General features: G+C 45.9%; 1 protein-coding gene across 2 annotated transcripts in view; it reads right to left on the minus strand.

Moving 5' to 3' along the window:
• The window catches only part of VEGFB (vascular endothelial growth factor B), a 62,642-nt gene extending 38,984 nt beyond the window's left edge, over positions 1-23,658 (minus strand). The window contains exon 1 of one of the 2 annotated variants that reach the window (XM_063944947.1): positions 23,589-23,658. The gene's annotated coding sequence lies outside the window, so the exon portion shown is untranslated. The remainder of the gene's footprint in view (positions 1-23,588) is intronic. The other variant, XM_063944945.1, reaches the window with a different exon arrangement.
• Positions 23,659-24,150: the final 492 nt, after the last annotated feature.

Consider the following 24,150-nt stretch of genomic DNA (forward strand, 5'->3'; position numbering starts at 1 on the left):
TACAAACTCTGATTCTTCTACAACGCAACAGCCACCACCTATAAACAGTGCTCCATGGCTACTGACAGGGGTGTGGATTATTAGATCTACACTAAAAAGGTCTACAGTCAATAGGTAGGTCACTAATGGTTGACATGCATTAAGTCGACAGGGCCAAAAGGTCGACAGTGTCAAAAGGTTGACATGGAATAGAGTGACAGTAGAAAAGGTCATCAGGGTCAGACCTACATGGGAATGGTCGACATAAAAAGGGTAAACTTTTTTTTGGGGGGTGTTTTGGCACTTTTATGCCACAAACAAGCTCCATTAGTGTTCCGTGTCTCTTCACATGGCTCGCTTCGGGCAAAGTGCCTCATACAGGTTACTATTCCCGATCGTAGTCCACGTGGATGGTAAAGTATGAAAAAGCTGAACCCCCCCCCCCCCAAACACTTGTGTCGACCATTGCCATGTAGACCTTTTGACCTGTCTACCTTTTACATCTCAACATTTTGACCCTGTCGACCTTATGCATGTCTACCATTAGTAGTCTACCTATTGACTGTAGACCTTTTTAGTGTAGATCTATAGACCGGATACCATTGACAGATAGGTACTGTATACTTGGGTGTTGTTAATTACTTCAGAGTTAATCTCTGCTTCCACTCTACAATTGTATTCCACTTTCAGGTTCAGAAGTCCCCAATTTACAGTATTTATTATTACTGTGTATGGGTCTGTACCTAGATGCCATTGCGTAGTCCCCATGTTTGTTAGACATGACATATGGTACATACATTGCTGAGAATGCTGTATCTGGAGTAGTTAGTTCTTCCAACATCTCTTTCTGTACACTAAAGGCCCCCATACACAGGTCCGACTTGTCCAAAGGACAGGTCGGACCCGATTTCCTTTGAAGCTCCCCAGCAGCTCCCCAGGAAGGGCTTCATACGATATGGCACTTGATGTGCCATTTTTGCCATGCGATAAATCGCATGCGATTTATCGTACACACATACGGCCCTGGTCGGCTACATCACGTGTGCTAAAAGCACCCGCAATGTGTCACTGATGCATCCGATTGCGATAGATCATATGTGCTTCATGGGAACGCGCATCGGATCGGATGTCAAACACATCCGATTTGGCCTGTTTTTATCCGATATATCGACCCGATCCGTCGGAATCAAATGAAAACAGGTAAAGTCGGATCTGTGTATGGGGGCCTTAAGATATTGGTGCGCTTCCTTCCATTGGTTTGCCTGAAGACTTCCAACGCTGATATTTCAATCAGTTTTGTAGCAGTCTAGTGGACTAGTATACTACTAGAATCTGTATTCATCTTTTTAGACACAAACTATAATCAGCAATACATATTTATGGCACAGAGCTAAAAGTACGCTAAACCTCAAAAATGTTCCTTCCATAACTTTTCTAGTACGGGAGAAAGCATCTCTCAGAGTACAGACTCTGTATGGTCAACATCAAGCAACTGGTCTGGTATTGCTGTGTGTGGCCTGTTATTATCCGTATTCCCATATAATGAACCTATTATGTCTGACAGATTAGACAAAAGGCATGGCAGAAATTAGATACAAAGTAATGCAGGTGATTCAAGAGCTGAACAGCCAGATGTTGTCCAAATCATCTATTTGAGTATGTGGCTAAACTGCAGGATGATCTGTATGTAGTTCTAGTAACCCTTTGCCGCGTCTCATTCCCTTTGCTTACTCCCATGTCTTCCTACCAGGTGACTCACCATTCACATAAAACACAGCGCTAAGCACTTATATTGTTAGAGGATTATCACACAAGAATAAGAATGAAAGGAGGGATTAGACAGAAGATAAGAGATACAAAAACAATTATAGTTCAGGGTAACAATTCTCACGTATGCGTGACACAAATCTGACCCTACTGTCAGCAAGGACGGAATGCTACCAAATGTTGCAGTATGATTTTGACACATCGATCCATCCCAGCTTTTCCTGTTGCTACGTATGAGGCTTTGGAGACTGCACATGAACTGTGACAAGGTAAAATCCTATGAGGTCCTCCAGTGCATTTCACAGACCACCAATCAACGGACAAATACACTTAAATAATTGTTGAAAAGTTTTACATGCAGTTGTATTAAAATGTAACAAAATTCTGTATACACCAGAGATTCTCAAATGCGATCCTCAAGGCACCCCAACTGTTTTGTTCATATGTTTGTAAATCCAGTCATAAGGATACAGAGACATGTGAGTTCACTGCTGTGCTGTTTATTCAATCACCAACTCCAGACACACTGCACACTGGACCACCCACTTCCCAGCATCCCCCTGGTCCTAGGGACCATCACTGAAGATTCAGGCTTACACAGATTAGTAAGGGAGTATCTACAAATATTAAGCATTCTAATACACTAACATCACATCCTCTTTTCTTTAAAGATAAGCCCTATATGCTTCAATGCAACAATTAACAACGTCATATTAAGAACATCATCTAACGTTTCAATGAGTCTATCAGGTCTGCGTATTTCCCTTTTGGGCCTTTCATACACAGTTTGTGTTTCATCGGCCATGTTGGACCTTTCTAGAATCGTGGTTGGTTCACCATTATCAGGATCATCATACATGTCAGATGAAGGGTATTCTTCAGTCATGTTGTCTTCATTATGGTTAGGTTGAGATCTTAAATCCACCCGATTTCTTCTTACTTCCGTTCCACGCTCTGTACGTATAGTATAAGATCTTGGTGCTACTTGTGCTTGCACAATACCTTTTCTGCACCCAAATACCTTTCTCGTGATCTCTGAGATGGACTTGGTCACCCGATTTTAGATCAGATAAGCTTTTTGTTCCATCTGTCATGGAACAGTTTCTGTTTCGCCTGTTGACGTTCCTTACTCAGTCTGACCAACGCTGAGTTATGTGTATTAAGCAGTTCATCATGTATCGGGAGATTTGCTCTAATCCTCCTTCCCATCAGCATTTGTGCAGGAGAAAGTCCATTATGTAAAGGTGTATTGCGGTAGATTAAAAGACTTTTGTAGAAATCTTCTTTACCTTCTTGAGCTTTTTTCATGAGAATCTTTACAGTTTTTACTGAACTTTCCACCAACCCATTTGAGCGTGGATAGTGGGGACTTGACGTAGTATGAACAAATTCCCACTCATCAGCAAATTGTCTAAATTCAGCACTGGAAAACTGAGGACCATTGTCAGTGAACACTTCCATAGGAACACCATGCCTTGCAAAGATTGACTTCATGCAATTGATTACGGCTATACTAGTAGTTGTATGTAGTGTCTTCACCTCAGGGTAGTTAGAGTAATAATCAGTCACGACAATGTACGTTTTCCCATTACAATCAAACAAATCTGCGCCAACTTTCTGGTACGGTCTCTCTGGCACTGCCTGAGAACTCAGTGGCTTGACATGTTGTTTCGGTCCATACGTAAGACATAATTCACATGTAGCTGTAGTCTGTGCTATGTCTTGGTTCATTCTTGGCCAATACATAACTTCACGCGCTCTCCGCTTACATTTTTCTTCTCCTAAGTGGCCTTCATGTATCTTGCACAGCATAGTTTTTCTTAGTCGTGCAGGTATGACAAACCTATTGCCTTTGTAAATATTACCATCGACAACTGTAAGGTCACAGCGGTACATCCAATAATCATGGATAGACAGCGGGCACGCATGTTTTTCTGCTGGCCAACCTTTCAGAATGATATCTTTCAACACTTTCATTGTGTCATCTGTCTCAGTTTCTTTCCTAATCTGTTCTTGTCTTGCAAGAGACACTGGTAGAGAAGCTACGATCAAATTAACATAGGCTTCTATCTCTTCATCCATCAGACTTTTGGAACCTTCACTTTTGTCCACAGCACGAGAAAGTGTATCAGCAATGTACATGTATTTGCCGGGACAGTACAGCAAGTGTACATCATATTTCTGTAGTCTGATAAGCATTCGTTGAATTCTCATGGGACAGTCATGTAATGATTTAGTCATGATAGCTACCAATGGTTTGTGGTCAGTTTCCACTGTAAATGTTTGACCATACACAAACTGATGAAATTGCTCACATGCATATGTGATCACTAGAAGTTCTTTTTCTACCTGAGCATACCTTGTTTCAGCACTTGTCAGTGCTCTTGATGCATAGATTACTGGTTGCCATTTATCCTCATGTTCTTGTAACAGCACTGAGCCTAGGCCAAATTGCGAAGCATCTGCTAAAATTCTTATTCTTTTCGCAGGATCAAAGAATTTTAGCAGTGGTTGCTGTTATGATTCCAGCACTCTGGTCTGAGGTGGTCCTATTGCAAGGACCGGAGCACTGGAACGGAATGCTGGGGAAGGGAGCGGGAATAGAAAGTAGCCCCTGGCGCCCTAACTCCGTTGTCTCGCCCGTGTTGTCAGAAATCCCCTGCGAGACTATGGTTGCTTGAGCCCATGGCAGCCGCGTTTGAAGGGCGGATTATGTCTGCCCAACTCCGATGCCCCCTCAGGTCTTAATGGGAGACAAAGGGAAATCCGAGACAGGGTGATAACAAGGGGCCCTCTGACTAAACAACCAGGCCAGGGGCTACAAGCTAACTGACTAAACCTGAGGTATGTGCGGTAACCCGCCAGGGAAAAGGACAACCAAAATCCACTAGTCCGTACTCCTACCCAGCACCGCTGGATACCAGAGTGGATCTGTGGGAGCGGAATCCTCCGCAAAAGCTCCGAAACACAAATAATAAATGACAAATAATAAAGCGGCCCAAGCCGCAACACACGGCTACGCCGTGACTCACGAACACCACTGGATGTTCAAAAGGTGCTCAGTCAGGACTCCAGGAACAGATGACGACTTCCGAGTTCAGGACAACTGAGAACAGGAACGACCGGATACAGCAGGACTGGAAACACTCACAGCAAACAGATTCAGCATGCAGGAAGCTATTACCGGCGTCTGTGAGAAGCCCAGGAAGTGTATTTAACAGGGAGTCCTCCAATCAGCTGTTTGGAGGCTGATTGGATTAGATGCCATACAGCTGCCAAGCTGCATGGCCAGGAAAACAGATATCTATTAATTAAATTGAACCCAGCAACGGGGAAACGCAGTCCGTAAGTGGCGTCCCCGTTGCTAGGGTCCGTGCGGCTCCGTGCGCCCGGCGTCTAGCGTTGCCAGGGAGCCGGCGGCTGAACGCGCACGGCGTCCCTGGTTGCTAGGCGCCGGGCCGCACCGACGAGCGGACCCCGGCGCCTAACAGTACCCCCCCCTTGAGGAGGGGTCAAGGAACCCCTAAAGCCAGGTTTCCGAGGAAATTCCCGAAAAAATGCCCTCTTGAGCCTCGGGGCATGGAGATCCTTATCCAGGACCCAAGACCTTTCCTCTGGACTATAGCCTCTCCAGTGCACCAGAAAATAAAGCCGACCCCGGGACAATTTGGAATCGAGAACCTTCTCCACCAAGAACTCCTGATGACCCTGTACATCTACTGGTGATTTCCCCTGAGAGATCTTCCGAGGAAATCTACTGGAAGAAACGTATGGTTTCAACAAGGAGCAATGGAACGTATTTCCGATCTTGGTAAACGTAACCGGAAAGCAACTGGATTGATTTTTTTAATAATATGAAATGGTCCAATAAATTTGGGGCCCAATCTAGCTGAGGTTTGTCGAAGTTTAATGTTACGAGTCGACAACCATACCCTATCTCCCACCTTAAAAGTGCAAGGCCGCCGGAGCCTGTCAGAAATTTTTTTCTCTCGAAATGCCGCTTTTCTGAGAGCAAGGTGCACTTTTCTCCAAATGAGTCTGAGATGAGAGGTTAAGGTTAGCGAGGAGACAGAGGAATGTTGAAAAAAAGAATTAGCTCTGGGGTGAAAACCAAAAATTGAAAAGAATGGAGACACATTAGTGGAGGAATGACAAGAATTGTTGTAAGCAAACTCCGCCAAAGGAAGAATCTCGGACCAATCATTCTGGAGTTTGGCTGAGTACAAACGCAAATACTGTTTTAATGATTGATTAACTCGCTCGGTCTGCCCGTTGGATTGGGGATGGTAGCCGGACGTTAAAGACAATTTCATCTTTAATGAGGCACAAAAAGACTTCCAAAATTGTGCAATGAATTGTGGACCCCGATCAGAAACAATATCAGTGGGTAACCCATGAAGTCTGAAAACATGGCGGAGAAACAAAACTGCCAATTCCTGGGCAGATGGCAGTCGGGGAAGAGCAATGAAATGGGCCATCTTGCTAAAACGGTCCACTACCACCCATATGACTCGGAATCCGGCTGACAGAGGGAGGTCTACCACAAAATCCATGGAAATATGAGACCATGGCCTGAGAGGAACATTTAAGGGCATAAGTTGCCCGATGGGTAAGGAACGGGGAACTTTATGCTGTGCACAGACCTGACAAGAAAAAACAAACTCCTTAATGTCTTTAGAAAGACCAGGCCACCATACTGAGCGGGAGACTAATTCCAAAGTCTTAGAGGTCCCCGGATGCCCGGCAACTTTGCTATCATGAAACTCAGTCAAAACAGTAGCTCTCAAAAACTCAGGGACATAAAGACGACCAGCAGGAGTATTTCCAGGAGCTTGATGTTGAAGCTGCTTTAACTGGGTAAATAAATCTTGTGTGAGGCCTGCCCAAATGACTGAAGACGGAAGTATGGGAGTAACAGGACTGTTATTATGAACTGGAAGAAAACTGCGTGACAGGGCATCCGCCTTGGTATTCTTGGAACCTGGCCTGAAGGTGATAATAAACTTGAAACGAGTAAAAAATAAAGCCCAACGAGCCTGCCGGGCATTCAGCCGTTTAGCTGATTCGATGTACTGAAGATTTTTGTGGTCAGTCAATACTGAAATGGTATGTGTTGCTCCCTCAAGCCAATGCCTCCACTCCTCGAAAGCCCATTTAATAGCCAGTAACTCCCGGTTACCAACATCGTAGTTGGATTCAGCGGAAGAGAATTTCCTGGACATAAAGGCACAAGGATGTAATTCTAGAGAGTCCGGATCCTTCTGAGATAGGATAGCCCCCACTCCAACCTCCGAGGCATCAACCTCAACAATGAAGGGCAATTCTGGGTTGGGATGTCTGAGGACTGGGGCTGAGACAAAAGCTTGTTTCAAGGCCTGAAATGATAACTCAGCTTCACGTGACCAGTTGGTAGGATCCGCTCCCTTCCTAGTCAGTGCCACAATGGGAGCAACCAGGTCGGAAAAAGAATGAATAAATCTTCTATAATAATTCGCAAACCCTAAAAAGCGCTGAATTGCTTTTAAGTTGGTGGGTTGCGCCCAACTAAGGATGGCTTGGAGCTTCTTTGGTTCCATACAGAATCCCCGAGGGGAAATAATGTACCCTAAAAAGGATACCTCCGTGACATGAAACTCACACTTCTCCAGCTTGGCATAAAGGTGATTTTCACGTAATTTTTGAAGAACCTGACGCACCTGGGTAACATGTTCTATAGAGTCAGAATAGATCAGGATATCGTCTAAGTAAACGACCACGAATCTTCCAAGAAAATCACGGAGCACATCGTTAATGAGATCCTGGAAAACTGCCGGAGCGTTAGACAAGCCGAACGGCATCACCAGATACTCGTAGTGACCCGACTGAGTACTGAACGCCGTTTTCCACTCATCTCCCGACTTGATTCGGATGAGGTTATACGCTCCCCTCAGGTCAATCTTAGAAAAAATCACAGCCGAACGCAGCTGATCAAAGAGGACAGAAATCAGCGGCAGAGGGTAAGTATTTTTAATTGAGATCTTATTCAGAGCTCTAAAGTCAATGCAAGGTCTGAGTGATCCATCTTTCTTCTCCACAAAGAAGAAGCCTGCACTTAAAGGGGATTTAGATGGCCTGATAAATCCTTTCCCTAGGCTCTCCTTAACATACTCATTCATGGCCGCAGTTTCTGGTCCGGACAATGCATATAACCTTCCCTTTGGCAATGTGGCACCAGGAATTAGCTCAATAGCACAATCATAAGGCCGATGGGGAGGCAGAATGTCCGCATTGCCCTTGGAAAATACATCAACAAAGTCCTGGTATTCCACGGGAATGGGTTCAGGAATGGCAGCAGCTATTCTGACGGGAAACGTAATACATTCCTTATTACAGATGGTACCCCATTGTGAGATCTCCCCCGACTGCCAATCAATGATGGGATTATGAAAGGCCAGCCAAGGGTGACCCAGAACCACTGGAACTGCTGGGCAATGGGTAAGGAAAAACTCAATCTTTTCGGAATGAAGAGCTCCTACCGTAAGTAGTACAGGGGGTGTACAGAGGGAAATAACCCCATTGGACAAGGGACTCCCATCTAAACCATGCATGGTGATACACCTACCCAAGGTTAACTGAGGAATACCTAAGGCCTTGGCCCACGTTAAGTCCATAAAGTTCCCTGCAGCTCCACTGTCAACAAAAGCCGACACCGAAGAACTGAGGCTGCCAAAGGAAACTTTAGCTGGGACTAACAGGGAGTTACTCGAGGAGATAAGCTGCAGACCAAAGTGAACCCCCTCACAATTCACTTGGTCGAGGCGTTTCCCGACTTGTTCGGACAATTACGGGCAAAATGTCCCTTACCCCCACAGTACAAACAAAGACCAGAGTTTTGCCTTCTGGCTCTTTCTTCTGGAGATAGCCTGGAGAGACCCATCTGCATGGGCTCCTCTATGTCTTCAGGAATGGAAAATACACAAGGAGTAGACCTGACAGGTGCTCCTTTTTCAGCCCTCCGCTCTCTGAGACGACGATCAATCTTAATAGAAAGCTCCATGAGTTTATCGAGCGTCTCAGGAGCGGGATACTGAAGGAGACTGTCTTTTATAGACTCAGATAAGCCGAGGCGAAACTGACTGCGCAGAGCTGGGTCATTCCAGCCACAGTCGTTCGACCAACGGCGAAACTCTGTACAATAAACCTCTGCAGGATCTCTACCTTGTCTGAAAGCGCGTAACTGACTCTCGGCGGATGCCTCCCTATCAGGGTCATCATACAAAAGCCCTAAAGACCCCAGAAAGGCGTCTACTGACAACAATGCCGGATCCTCTGCTTTTAAACCAAAAGCCCAGGTCTGGGGATCCCCCTGGAGCAAAGAAATAATAATTCCGACCAGCTGAGATTCAGTACCTGAGGAGATTGGTCTTAAACGAAAATAAAGTTTACAGGACTCTTTAAAATTAAAAAACTGCTTCCTATCACCAGAAAAACGGTCAGGCAAGTGCATTTTTGGTTCAGGGACTACCCTCGGGGAAGTTCGTAAAAGATCTTCCTGCGACTTCACCCGAAGGGAAAGATCCTGAACCATTTGAGTAAGTTCTTGAATCTGGCTAACTAGAAGCTGGCCAGGATTTGGCCCTAAACCAGTGGGATTCATGGGGCCGACAATTCTTACAAAACTGAATAAGGGAAAAAATCAAACCCTGTTTAATTTTAAGTTTTGGTTTGGCCGGTAATAATGTTATGATTCCAGCACTCTGGTCTGAGGTGGTCCTATTGCAAGGACCGGAGCACTGGAACGGAATGCTGGGGAAGGGAGCGGGAATAGAAAGTAGCCCCTGGCGCCCTAACTCCGTTGTCTCGCCCGTGTTGTCAGAAATCCCCTGCGAGACTATGGTTGCTTGAGCCCATGGCAGCCGCGTTTGAAGGGCGGATTATGTCTGCCCAACTCCGATGCCCCCTCAGGTCTTAATGGGAGACAAAGGGAAATCCGAGACAGGGTGATAACAAGGGGCCCTCTGACTAAACAACCAGGCCAGGGGCTACAAGCTAACTGACTAAACCTGAGGTATGTGCGGTAACCCGCCAGGGAAAAGGACAACCAAAATCCACTAGTCCGTACTCCTACCCAGCACCGCTGGATACCAGAGTGGATCTGTGGGAGCGGAATCCTCCGCAAAAGCTCCGAAACACAAATAATAAATGACAAATAATAAAGCGGCCCAAGCCGCAACACACGGCTACGCCGTGACTCACGAACACCACTGGATGTTCAAAAGGTGCTCAGTCAGGACTCCAGGAACAGATGACGACTTCCGAGTTCAGGACAACTGAGAACAGGAACGACCGGATACAGCAGGACTGGAAACACTCACAGCAAACAGATTCAGCATGCAGGAAGCTATTACCGGCGTCTGTGAGAAGCCCAGGAAGTGTATTTAACAGGGAGTCCTCCAATCAGCTGTTTGGAGGCTGATTGGATTAGATGCCATACAGCTGCCAAGCTGCATGGCCAGGAAAACAGATATCTATTAATTAAATTGAACCCAGCAACGGGGAAACGCAGTCCGTAAGTGGCGTCCCCGTTGCTAGGGTCCGTGCGGCTCCGTGCGCCCGGCGTCTAGCGTTGCCAGGGAGCCGGCGGCTGAACGCGCACGGCGTCCCTGGTTGCTAGGCGCCGGGCCGCACCGACGAGCGGACCCCGGCGCCTAACAGTTGCTCTGTAATGATCTGTTTCAAGTTTTGCCAACTTTCTTCTTGTTCATGTGACCACATTCACTCGTTATCTTTGTCCAACAACCATCTAAGAGAGGCTGTTCGTTCAGAGAGTTGAGAAATAAACTTTCCTAAGTAAGTAATCATTCCTAGGAATCAAAGAAAACAATCGGCGCCTCCAGCAGAATAGGCTATTAATTAATAGGCCAATGGATAATTTATTACTTACACATACATATCCAGCAGCTGTTAGAGGGGTTACTCAGCCCTTAACAAGACACAATCCAAACAAAGAAAACAGCGCTAATAGGTATGTGTAAAATATTTTATTACCATTAACAACACAGTATATTATTTAAAAATAAATTAAAACTGTTAAAAACGTGCCGGTTAGTAACAACATGCAAATTAGCTGCACAAAGGAACTTATGCAAACACACATATATTTCTATTAAGCTTTGGTGCAATGGTTTATGCAATTATGAATATGCCATTAGTTCATTAGTCCCAAATATTTGAACTCCGTGCAATTCAGATGGGCTGTTTTGCTAGCATTTATGCCCAGATGATAACTATCAAATTGGTCCAACTGAATATCAATTTTGTTAGTGGGTTAATAAGCACAAGTCTAGCAATTAATAGTTTCTACAGCACATGAGCACAGTAGATGTTTGTATCACCTGTACACTAAGCCTAACTTCCAACAATGCATGGAAAGTGCCTCCCGGCTCCTGGTGCCTTCAGCACATTAAAGGTGCCATATCCGGAGTGTCCAAATTGGGGCTTTGATGAGGCTGTTGCAAAGTCCAAATTGCCGGTACCGGACACACTGTAGACGTCTTACGCGTTTCTCCGCCTCTTAGCAGCTTGGCGGCTTCCTCAGAGACGATATCACTATGTCTCCGTGCCTCTGTTTAAATAGCGGACCCATCCCGCGTGCGCCTGCGCACTCTGTTGCCATTCAAACCTCGTTTTGAGTTGGAGCGCAGCGCCCACGTTTTGCTGTACTCTCCACCTCTAATGTATCACATGACCGCTCCCTACAGCAAGATCTTATTCCTCCGATATTACATTTTCATTCAAAGGAGGGTTTCACGGAGTTTTTATTATACTCGTCACAGTTATTCAAGAGTATTGAATATGGTCCATTATAGTTTTAGGCTCTATGCAAATACATAATTTCACGGCATCTGGACATAGTAAACCCAAAATAAACAGTTTTAAAAAATTAAAAGCAACAACTAATCATACCATTGGCACATAGTTAATACATAAAAAAATACACACATATGTGAGCGTGAGGTCAGCGCATAATAAATTACGCATTCACAATCATGTCCACATAGATTCTGTTCTCCACTCAGGTGCATCATCTCAGACCAATCTAGATTTTTTTCTTTTATATAGAGATTTAGAGATAGTGGCAGTGCTCCCGCCGCTAAACCACATTCCAAATAAATACATACAGAGAGAGAGATATATATGGGGACATTATTAATCAATTCAGGATGACAATTAAAACTTGCTATCCATATTAGCGCTTGGTTGGTATACCAAAGCAAAAGAAGGAAACAGAGAAATAAGTAAGCAAAAGAGACCAAGGAAAAAAGCATATGGATATATGGATAAAAGCTGTGCATATTCACATATACCTCAACTATATCTACGCAGCCAATAGATATGGCACATCAATTCAGAAAAACACATAAGCAGCTTGTGTTAAAACCACAGCCGCAATATGTGTGTATAGGCAGACAGGGGACCTTCGTTGAAAAATTATGCCAACTAGGCTCAAATAGATGGTACTCAGCATGTTTAGATATATACCTAGACATTATTTAGTTCTACTGTGTCATTTAATCCTCCGGGGATGAGGGTACCCAGAACGTAGATCCAATAGGCTTCTCTCTTACATAATTGCCTAAACCTATCTCCTCCCCGCTTTGTAACTTCTACTTGTTCTATTGCCTTTATTGTTACACTCTTTACATTTTGCTTTTGACATACGGAAACATGATGAGAGAGAGGGTGTGTTTTCAAACCCTTCAATATGTTTCTTCTGTGTTCGGAAAACTGTACATGGAGAGCACGAATAGTGCGACCCACGTACTGCCTTCCGCACCCACATGTAATAAGATAAATTACAAACTTTGAGTTACAATTTAAAAATGTCTTAATTTCTAATGTTTCTCCATTAGTAAATGAACAGAAACTAATACTTTTTTTCAGGGAGCACATACAAGTGGTACAATCTACTCTTCCACATTTATGAAATGGTTTGTCAGGTAGCCACGTCTTCTTAACTACATTCTTAGAGACGGGATTGGTAAAATGACTTTGTACCAATCTTGATTTTAAATTCTCTGATTTTCTAAAGACTACCATTCCCTCCATATTAATCTCTGCCTTTAGAGTATCATCCATACACAATATTGAGGTATTTTTCTTTTATGATCTTTTTAATTTCTCTGGCATGGCTATTATATTGTGTGACGAAGGAGGTGGATTTCAATTTTCCGTCTCCCCTCGTTTGGATCAAGGCTTGTGTACCTTGTCCAGACTCCAACAGTTTTCTCCTTTCTACCTTTTCTACCTCCACAAAAGCTTTCTGTAAGAGGTCTTTCGGGTACCCCTGTTCCTCAAATGATCTTAACATGTTCCTCGCCTGTTTTCTAAATAGGTCATCTGTAGAACAGTTTCGTTTGAGTCTAATCAGTTGACTTTTTGGAATATTATTTTTCCAACCCATCAAGTGGGAGCTTTTATAGTTTAGATACCTATTTTGGTCCACAGGTTTAACATATGTTTACGTGACTAAACAGTCATTATCTACCGTAAGTGTGATATCCAGAAAATTAATAGTGACAGTGCTGAACGTGCAAGTGAACTTTAGACCAAATAAATTACTATTTAAACTCTCGGTGAACTCATGTAGTGACGATAAATCCCCATCCCAAATCAAAAATAAATCATCTATGTATCTACCATAGAGGACCAGGCTCCCCACGAGATCGCGCCCCCGCTGTGTTGTTAATGGTAATAAAATATTTTACACATACCTATTAGCGCTGTTTTCTTTGTTGGAATTCCTAGGAATCGTCTGACATCGTCTTTGTTGTTAGGACGTTCCATGTTCACTATGGCTGATATTTTCCTTGGGTCTGGTTTTACACCTTGATCCGAGACCACGTCGCCCATATGTCACTGACCTGGTTTGGGAGTGTTGTGGACTCTGGGCTTCTTCCGATGACCGGGAAGAGGAACCGCCACTGGGTCGTAGTAGAGATGGCCGGATGTAGGTCTTCCTCATGCAGGACTAAGACGGCAGGCGGGAGGCCCAGAGGAATTCTTGAAGGTCTCCTGTAAGACAAGACTTGTAGAAATACTGAAGGCTGGGGTACTGAGATATTGGAGACACTGTGGTATTGGAGGCACTGAGGTGCTGGGAGTACAGGGAGTGCAGGGAGGCCCTTGGAGGCACGGAGGTGCTTGGAGGCACGAAGGTGCTTGGGGGCACGGAGGTGTTTGGAGACACCGAGGTGCTTGGAGGGATGAGGTGCTTGGAGGCACGAGGTGCTTGGAGACACGGAGGTAACTGGAGGCACGGAGGTGCTTGGAGGCACGGAGGTGCTTGGAGGCACGGAGGTGCTTAGAGGCACGGAGGTGTTTGGAGACACCGAGGTGTTTGGAGGGATGAGGTGCTTGGAGGCACGAGGTGCTTGGAGGTAACTGGAGGCACGGAGGTGCTTGGAGGCACGGAGGTGCTTGGAGGCACGGAGGTGCTTGGAGGCACGGAGGTGTTTGGAGGGATGAGGCACTTGGAGGCACGAGGTGCTTGGAGGTAACTGGAGGCACGGAGGTGCTTGGAGGCACGGAGGTGCTTGGAGGCACAGAGGTGCTTGGAGGCACAGAGGTGCTTGGAGGCACGAGGTGCTTGGAGACACGAGGTGCTTGGAGGCACGGAGATAATTGGAGGCACGGAGATAATTGGAGGCACGGAGATAATTGGAGGCACGGAGGTAATTGGAGGCGCGGAGGTGCTTGGAGGCTCAGGATGCTTGGAGGCACAGGATGCTTGGAGGCTCAGGATGCTTGGAGGCACAGGATGCTTGCAGGGACGAGGGAGCTCTGGAATCACAGCTTCCGCAGGAGAAACGAAGATACTCAGGCACCGGATCTCTGCCTGGTATCTGATTTTAAATTCCCCGCCCTAGCCTGATTGGCGGAGCAGGCAGGTGACGTCAGACCTGCTCCGCCTCCTTGCCCTCGCTTGTGATGGCGGCGTCCTTGCTTCCGGGAAGCCGCCGGAGAGCAGCGCCGACCCGCCGCTGAAGCCGGAGACCGTCAGGGGAAGAGAGGCGCCGGGCAGACCAGGCCACCCGCAGGGACAAGCGCGGTCGCCGCTGCCCGAGGTTCGTGACAGTACCCCCTCCTCCAGGAGTGGCCCCTGGACACTTCCCGGGCTTAGTCGGATGTCTGGAGTGGAAGATCCGAATCAGACGAGGAGCCGTTACTTCAGTAGCCCCAATCCAACTTCTCTCCTCAGGACCATAACCCTTCCAGTCCACCAAGTACTGTAATTTTTTATGAAGATAACGAGAGTCAAGAATAGTTTTGATTTCAAACTCCGCTCCAGCTTCTGCCACTACGGACGTTGGCCTAGGGAGTGCTGAGTGGAACCGATTCAGAATGAGGGGACGGAGTAGAGAAACATGAAAGGCGTTAGGTATTCGAAGATGGGCAGGCAAACCCAGTTTACAGACCACAGGATTTAAGACTTGCAGCACAGGGTAAGGACCGATGAACCTTGGAGCGAATTTCATGGTGGGCACCTTCAACCGGAGATTCCGTGTGGACAGCCATACCCTGTCCCCAACTTTATATTGAGGTGCGGCTTGCCGTTTCTTATCTGCGAAGAACTTGTACCGAACAGAAACCTGCTTAAGATTAGCATGAACCTTTCTCCAAATTTGTCCAAAGTGTCGTAGAGTGGACACTACAGCAGGAACCTCTATTATCGGAAGGCTTGGAAATTCCGGAACACGGGGATGGAACCCGTAGTTGACGAAAAATGGTGATTCCCCAGTGGAAGAATGAAACAAATGGTTATGGGCAAACTCCGCCCAAGGCAACAACTCCACCCAGTTGTCCTGTGAAGGAGAGAGATACAAACGAAGAAAAGTCTCTAGATCTTGATTGACTCGTTCCGTTTGCCCATTAGTTTGGGGATGATAAGCAGACGAAAACTTAAGTTTAATGTGTAGAGTTGAACAAAGGGCTTTCCAAAACCTGGCGGTGAACTGTACTCCACGGTCAGAAACAATCTCTTGTGGCAACCCATGCAAACGAAAATGTTCTCGGATAAACAATAGAGCCAGTTTCGGTGCTGTCGGGAGACCAGTCAAGGGCACAAAGTGTGCCATCTTCGAAAAACGGTCAACGATAACCCAAACGGTGTTGCAACCCTTGGAACAGGGCAAGTCAGTGATGAAGTCCATGGAAATGTGAGTCCAGGGTCTCACAGGGATAGGCAGAGGACGAAGTAACCCTGCAGGAGGCAGACGAGGAGATTTATGTTGTGTACATTGGGGACACGAATTAACGCAATCTTGTACATCCTTCCTCATGGTGTTCCACCAGTAAGACCTTTGCAGAAACTTGTACATCTTCTGAGCGCCGGGATGACCGGAAAACTTGGAGTTATGGGCCCACAGTAGTATTCCTGGGCGGAATCTAGCTGGCACGGACATTCTTCCAGGAGGAGGAGCTGGAGTAGTTAAAGCAGCAGAGACAGAAACTGGATTCAGAATTAAACCCCGCTCCGGAGGTTCATCCTCGTCTGTGGGAACTTGTGAACGAGAAAGCGCATCTGCTTTAATATTGAGAGTCCCGGCCCGGTACTTGATAATGAACGAGAATCGGGAAAAGAAAAGTGCCCATCTCGCCTGGCGAGGATTCAAGCATTGTGCGGATTTGATGTACAGCAAATTCTTGTGATCCATGTAGATGGTAAACACATGTTTAGCCCCTTCTAGAAGATATCTCCATTCTTCCAAGGCAGATTTGATTGCCAAGAGTTCCTGGTCTCCAATAGTGTAATTTCGTTCGGCTGGAGAGAATTTACGAGAATGGAAGCCACACGGATGTAATTTTTTATCAGAGGAATACTGGGAGAGAACAGCCCCAACCCCGACTGAAGATGCATCAACTTCTAAGAAGAAGGGTTCCTCGAAATTTGGTTGTTGGAGAACTGGAGCCGTCATGAAAGCTAACTTTAAGCGAGAAAAAGCTACAATGGCTTCCGGAGGCCACAAACTAGGATTAGAACCCTTCCTCGTCAGGGCAGTAATGGGCGCAACAATGGTGGAGAAACCCTTAATGAATTTCCTGTAGTAGTTCGCAAAGCCCAGGAACCTTTGTATTGCTTTCAGGGAAAAAGGCTGAGTCCAGTCACGAATGGCCGACAACTTTTCCGGATCCATGCGAAGCTCCGTCCCCGAGATGACATAACCGAGGAACGGAATAGATGTTACTTCAAAGGTACATTTGGAAAGCTTGGCGTAGAGATGATTCTCTCGTAAACGGTGTAGCACCTCTTTGACTTGAGTCCTGTGTTCGACAAGATTCTTGGAAAAAATCAGTATGTCGTCCAGATATACCACAACGCTCTGATACAGCATATCACGAAAGATTTCGTTGACGAACCCCTGGAAAACCGCGGGAGCATTACTAAGACCAAACGGCATCACCAAGTATTCGTAATGCCCATCTCGGGTATTAAAGGCAGTCTTCCATTCATCCCCCTCTCGGATGCGTATAAGATTGTAAGCTCCTCTCAAGTCGAGTTTTGAAAAAATGCGGGCACCACGAACCCTATCAAATAACTCTGTGATTAGTGGCAAGGGGTATTTATTCTTAATAGTAATGTCGTTTAGGCCGCGGTAGTCGATGCATGGTCTCAACCCCCCGTCCTTTTTCTTCACGAAAAAGAAGCCTGCACCGGCAGGGGAGGAAGAGGGGCGAATGAATCCCTTGAGCATATTGGACTTAATATACTCCGACATGGCTTGAGTCTCGGGAAGAGACAGAGGATATGTGCGACCACGAGGTGGCGTCTTCCCTGGGACAAGGTCAATAGGGCAGTCCCAAGGCCTGTGAGGTGGTAACAGGTCAGCAGCTTGTTCCGAAAATACGTCCTTGTACCCTTGATATGCCTCCGGAATGTGCTCTTCATCCGTTTTGGAGGTAACCCGGAGCGGACAAACAGGAGTAAGACAATTAGTGTGACAAAAGGGACTCCAGGACAGAATTTGTGACGACTTCCAGTCGATGTGGGGATTATGACTTTTCAGCCAAGGCATTCCAAGAACCAGATCATGAGGCATTTCTGGGATTACCAAGAGTTCCAAATCTTCCTGATGTAGAGCCCCGACCTGCAGCTTAACTGGCCCCGTGCGCCACATTATAAGACCTTTGGAAATTCTAGTCCCGTTGATAGCCGTCAGTGAAATTGGCCGCTCAATAGGCCGTAACTTTAAACCCAAACTTTGGGCACAGAAAGAAGAAACGAAGTTCCCTGCAGCTCCGGAATCCAATAGGGCTTCACAAGACCTGGAGACTGAATTGGAGACTAGAGTTACTGGAAGCAAGCAGTCCGAAGTTGGAGAAGCTTTTGTCGTAACTCCCAGCTTGACTCCTCCGGAACAAGCTAGGCCTGCCCGTTTCCCGGACGGGCTTTACAAGATTTAAGAAAATGATCTGCGGCTCCACAGTAAAGGCAGAGTTTACCCTCACGACGACGCTGTCGTTCTTCCGGAGACAGTCGGGAGCGGTTAATTTGCATGGGCTCATCTGAGCTGGGTGAGGCCACCGGCCTAGGAGTAGGATTCCGGAACCTGGAACGATCCGAACGGCTACGTTCTCTTCCACGCTCCTGCATCCGAAGATCCACCTTGACGCAAAGGGAAATCAAATCTTCTAATGGATCCGGCAGATCTCTAGTAACCAGCTCATCTTTCAGCCGGTCGGAAAGACCGTTCCAGAAGGCAGCTCTCAGGGCGTCATTATTCCAGCGTAGTTCGGAAGCAATGGTCTGGAAATGAACCACGTACTGGCCCACGGAACGGGCGCCCTGCCGAACACGGAGCAAATCGGAAGAAGCAGTGGTCATTCTGCCGGGCTCGTCGAAAATCTTTCGAAAGGACGAGATGAAGTTGGTGTAGTTGGAAACCATGGGATCAGATCGTTCCCATAATGGAGACACCCAATCCAAAGCAGAACCTTCCAACAGAGAAATAATATATGCTACCTTGGACCGGTCTGTAGGAAAGTTGTGTGCAAGTAGCTCGAAATGTACCTCGCATTGGTTCAAGAAACCACGACAATTTTTGGGATTCCCATTATAGCGGGACGGAGTAGGCAACTGAAGGCGTGGAGTGACACCGGCCGATGGTTGAACATTGCTGGCAACGGCAACTGGTGCGACTACTGGAACAGGTGCCGGAATTACTGAGGCCAGAGACGCCTGAATCTGATCCAGACGCCCGGACAACTGCTGGAGGTACTGCATCACCTGGCCTTGCGCTGCTTCCTGACTTTGCACTCGAGAAGCCAGGTTCTGAATGGCACTCGAGTCCGTGTTCCGATTCCCCGAGTCCATGTGGCCTGAGTATACTGTCACTGACCTGGTTTGGGAGTGTTGTGGACTCGGGGCTTCTTCCGATGACCGGGAAGAGGAACCGCCACTGGGTCGTAGTAGAGATGGCCGGATGTAGGTCTTCCTCATGCAGGACTAAGACGGCAGGCGGGAGGCCCAGAGGAATTCTTGAAGGTCTCCTGTAAGACAAGACTTGTAGAAATACTGAAGGCTGGGGTACTGAGATATTGGAGACACTGTGGTATTGGAGGCACTGAGGTGCTGGGAGTACAGGGAGTGCAGGGAGGGCCTTGGAGGCACGGAGGTGCTTGGAGGCACGAAGGTGCTTGGGGGCACGGAGGTGTTTGGAGACACCGAGGTGCTTGGAGGGATGAGGTGCTTGGAGGCACGAGGTGCTTGGAGACATGGAGGTAACTGGAGGCACGGAGGTGCTTGGAGGCACGGAGGTGCTTGGAGGCACGGAGGTGCTTAGAGGCACGGAGGTGTTTGGAGACACCGAGGTGTTTGGAGGGATGAGGTGCTTGGAGGCACGAGGTGCTTGGAGGTAACTGGAGGCACGGAGGTGCTTGGAGGCATGGAGGTGCTTGGAGGCACGGAGGTGCTTGGAGGCACGGAGGTGTTTGGAGGGATGAGGCACTTGGAGGCACGAGGTGCTTGGAGGTAACTGGAGGCACGGAGGTGCTTGGAGGCACGGAGGTGCTTGGAGGCACAGAGGTGCTTGGAGGCACAGAGGTGCTTGGAGGCACGAGGTGCTTGGAGACACGAGGTGCTTGGAGGCACGGAGATAATTGGAGGCACGGAGATAATTGGAGGCACAGAGATAATTGGAGGCACGGAGATAATTGGAGGCACGGAGGTAATTGGAGGCGCGGAGGTGCTTGGAGGCTCAGGATGCTTGGAGGCACAGGATGCTTGGAGGCTCAGGATGCTTGGAGGCACAGGATGCTTGGAAGCACAGGATGCTTGCAGGGACGAGGGAGCTCTGGAATCACAGCTTCCGCAGGAGAAACGAAGATACTCAGGCACCGGATCTCTGCCTGGTATCTGATTTTAAATTCCCCGCCCTAGCCTGATTGGCGGAGCAGGCAGGTGACGTCAGACCTGCTCCGCCTCCTTGCCCTCGCTTGTGATGGCGGCGTCCTTGCTTCCGGGAAGCCGCCGGAGAGCAGCGCCGACCCGCCGCTGAAGCCGGAGACTGTCAGGGGAAGAGAGGCGCCGGGCAGACCAGGCCACCCGCAGGGACAAGCGCGGTCGCCGCTGCCCGAGGTTCGTGACACCATAAAGGTAAGTGTATTCACGCCAAATTCACATTTGTCCTTGTTTAGCTTTAGATTCACTTTCTTGACAAGTTCCATTACTTGTCTCAATCTAGAATCATGTTCTTCCTTTGTAGATCCCCAGACAATAATGTCATCCATCATTGTTTCAACACCTGGAATATGTTCAAAAATCATGTGTATCTTTTTGTGATATACTTCTGGAGCAGACAATATTCCATATGGTAGTCGAAGAAATCTGTATCGACCTTCTGGTGTATTAAATGTACAAAGCTTTGAGCTGGCCTCATCTAGTTTCATTTGCCAGAATCCTGAAGATGCGTCCAATTTACTGAACCATTTTGCTCCCGCAAATTGCAACATGATTTCATCTCTGGTTGGTAGTTTGAAATGTTCTCGTTTAATAGCTTTGTTTAAATCTCTGGGGTCTATATATATTCTGAGTTGTCCATTTTTCTTTTCAACAATTACTAAGGAGCTTACCCATTCAGTAGGCTCATCAACTTTCTGTATCACACCCAAGGCTTCCATGCGATTTAACTCTTGTTTCAGTTTTTCTCTCAGAGCAAACGGCACTTTTCTACAGGGGTGTATCACTGAAGAAACTTGCATGTCTATATTTATTTTATGCTCTCCAGGCAAACAACCTAGACCTTCAAACAAGTCTCTGTATTCTTTAAACATTGATTTGCAGTCATCTTCTACTTGTGATGTCACCATAAAAACTTTCTTTAGCAAGCTTAGTTTCTCACAGGAACTTAATCCTAGAATCGGTTGCACATTTTTATCCACAATCAGTAGAGATGTTTTAAACTGTTGTCCCTTATATTTCAGTGTCACTAAGCATGTACCTTTCACAGGAATTTCCTCCCCAGTGTACCCTGTAACTTTCACTTTGGCTGGATGAATTTTAGGTTTTACTCTAAAAGTCTTATAGTCTTGAAACGATATTAAATTCACCTGCGCACCAGTATCAAGCTTAAAGGGAATGACAATCTCGTTCACAGTTAAAGGGACAATCCATTCTTTCTTATCTGCACTGCAAAGTTCAATGCAATCCACAAAGAATTCCTCTGTTTGTTTAACAGCATGCACATTGGTTGTTTCCCTTTTCATTTTACAGCATTTGGCAAAGTGATTACGTCTACCACATTTCATGCAGGTTTTACCATAAGCAGGGCACATTTTAGGATTGTGAGCATTTCCACGTCTACTACACATTTCCTTATTAGACTGTGGCTTAGACTGCTTCATTCTTGAGAATGGAGGTTTGCTTGGCTCTGTTTTCTGCACTACATGGACAGCAGCATCAACTTCCTTGTGTAACTTTTTGGCTTGAAATCTAGTTATTTCTGCAGATATGCACATAGTCACTGCCTTTTCTAGTGTTAGGTCTTGCTCTCTCAGCAGTCTCTCTCTGAGTCCATTATCAGGTATTCCACAGACAATACGATCTTTAATCAGTGAATACTTTAAATCACCAAACTCACAGGTTTTACTGAGTGATTGCAGCTCTGTAACATACTGATCAAATCCATCTCCTGACTTCTGATCACATGTGAAAAACTTATATCTTTCATATGTCACATTTTTCCTTGGCACAAAGTAATCTTCAAACTTTTGCATTATAGAAGATAGCACCATATTCTGCCCCTCAGCAAACTGAAAACTATTATAAATGTCCAGCACATCCTCTCCTATCACATGGAGGAAAATGGATGCCTTTGTTTTGTCAGCCTCTGTATCAGCTCCACATGCAGCAAGATATATATTAAACCTTTGCTTAAATCTTTTCCAGTTCTCATAGAAGTTACCAGACATCAGCATGCCTGTTGGAGGAGCCAGTTTATCCACGGTTACTCACTGTTTGAAGAGAGGAGCACATGGCAGGTTTTGCAGACACTGAGTATTACAGCCTGACAGACTTCTGCAAGATTCTTTCACACTCTGAGAGCACTAGCAGTCCAAGTTAAACTTCTTCTGACACCATGTTTTGTTCATATGTTTGTAAATCCAGTCATAAGGATACAGAGACATGTGAGTTCACTGCTGTGCTGTTTATTCCATCACCAACTCCAGACACACTGCACATTGGACCACCCACTTTCCAGCATCCCCCTGGTCCTAGGGACCATCACTGAAGATTCAGGCTTACACAGATTAGTAAGGGAGTGTCTACAAATATTAAGCATTCTAATACACTAACATCACACTAACAGTCCAGGCTTTAGGTATTTCCATGGCCCAATGCAGATGGTTAAATTAAATTGTCTGGAGTGCAAATTAGTCACCTGTGGCCAAGCACTGAAAAATCTAAAACCTGGACCGTTGGGGTGCCTTGAGGACCGCATTTAAGAACCTCAGGCATACAGTACACTAAATGCCATGCACCAATCTAGCATCCAACAAGTGTTACATGATCATTTCCAAACTATTTACCAAAAGGGAAGGAGAAAATGAGAAAACATATACATAAAAATTAGAGAGAAGCCAATGGGGATTTCAGATCTCCATATATAATATATTTTACATGCAGTTGTGTTAAAATGTCACAAAATTCTGCATACACTAAGTGCCATGCAAATCTTAGGTCAGTCATGTAATTCATTACAGTATCTGAGGCTTATGGGAGAGACATCAATTGGCAACAACTGAATACAAGTCAGTGATGACAATGACACCAAAATAGCAAGTTTTTTTTTAAGGCTATTGGACATACATGTACAGTATATCAATTGTGTGCTGTATAACATTATAGTCTGTTTGCCAAAACACCTGTTAATAACAATGATGGGTTTTCACACAAAGACGTAATCTTGAGGCACGTGCTCAATTCCCCCAGTTTGTTTGTTAAAATGTGCTAGATTTCCCAGAAGCCAGCAATGCACATGGAAATACTGGGTGTTCAGTAGCAGGGCTCAGAGGATATGGAGGAAGCTGCAGCAGGAATAGACAACGCAATAAAGGAAGGAAGAGGACAAATCATGTTTTTCAGTAATTCTAAGCACAACTTGTTTATGTGTGTTTGCCTACACTGCTCAACGTACAGGGCAGCTGTTCCTTTATAACATTCTCAGAGAGGAAAACCTCTACACCTATTCAAACATGGCACAAGCAGAACAAAAAGGTAGTGAAAACATTAATTCCAGTGAACAATAAAACCTGAGTTCTCATACTGGTCATAAATGGAGTTTGCTGCCAAATCTCTTACTCACGTCTTACAGTTTATCCCGGTCATGTCTTCCCATGTTTCAGTAAAGTTGTGTTATGTCATGTTTGGATTTGAAATGTTGCCATATCTAATCAGGTCTTTTTATAACTCAGTAGCTACGACACTTCTCAGGATACCAATATTACTATCATATTCTCCAACAAGTACTGGCAGAATAACTCTGTTGACACAACCATGCCAGCACAGTGCCACTAGTAACAGTATTTATTTATATAGGAAATAATAAATTTTTCTATGTCAATGCTTAATTCTCAGTTTTCATTATGGAGTGGTTGCGTAACCCACTGTCAGCTGCTCAGTTCATGTGAAAAAGTGCCAACTATGGGGAAATCAGCACTTTTCAAAATGTATAGTTCCCATTACTATGATCTCTCCACCCATAGCTACACTCTTCTATATTCAGAGATGCTCAGTACAAGGGGGTATATTTACTAAGCGCCCGATTTTGACCGATTTTGTGTTTTTTGTTCAAAGTGTCATCTCGGGAATTTACTAAACTCAAATCTCGGCAGTGATGAGGGCATTCGTATTTTTTTTAAGTCAGA

Source organism: Pseudophryne corroboree, chromosome 11, assembly GCF_028390025.1.
Source record: "Pseudophryne corroboree isolate aPseCor3 chromosome 11, aPseCor3.hap2, whole genome shotgun sequence".
Taxonomy (NCBI): Eukaryota; Metazoa; Chordata; class Amphibia; order Anura; family Myobatrachidae; genus Pseudophryne; species Pseudophryne corroboree.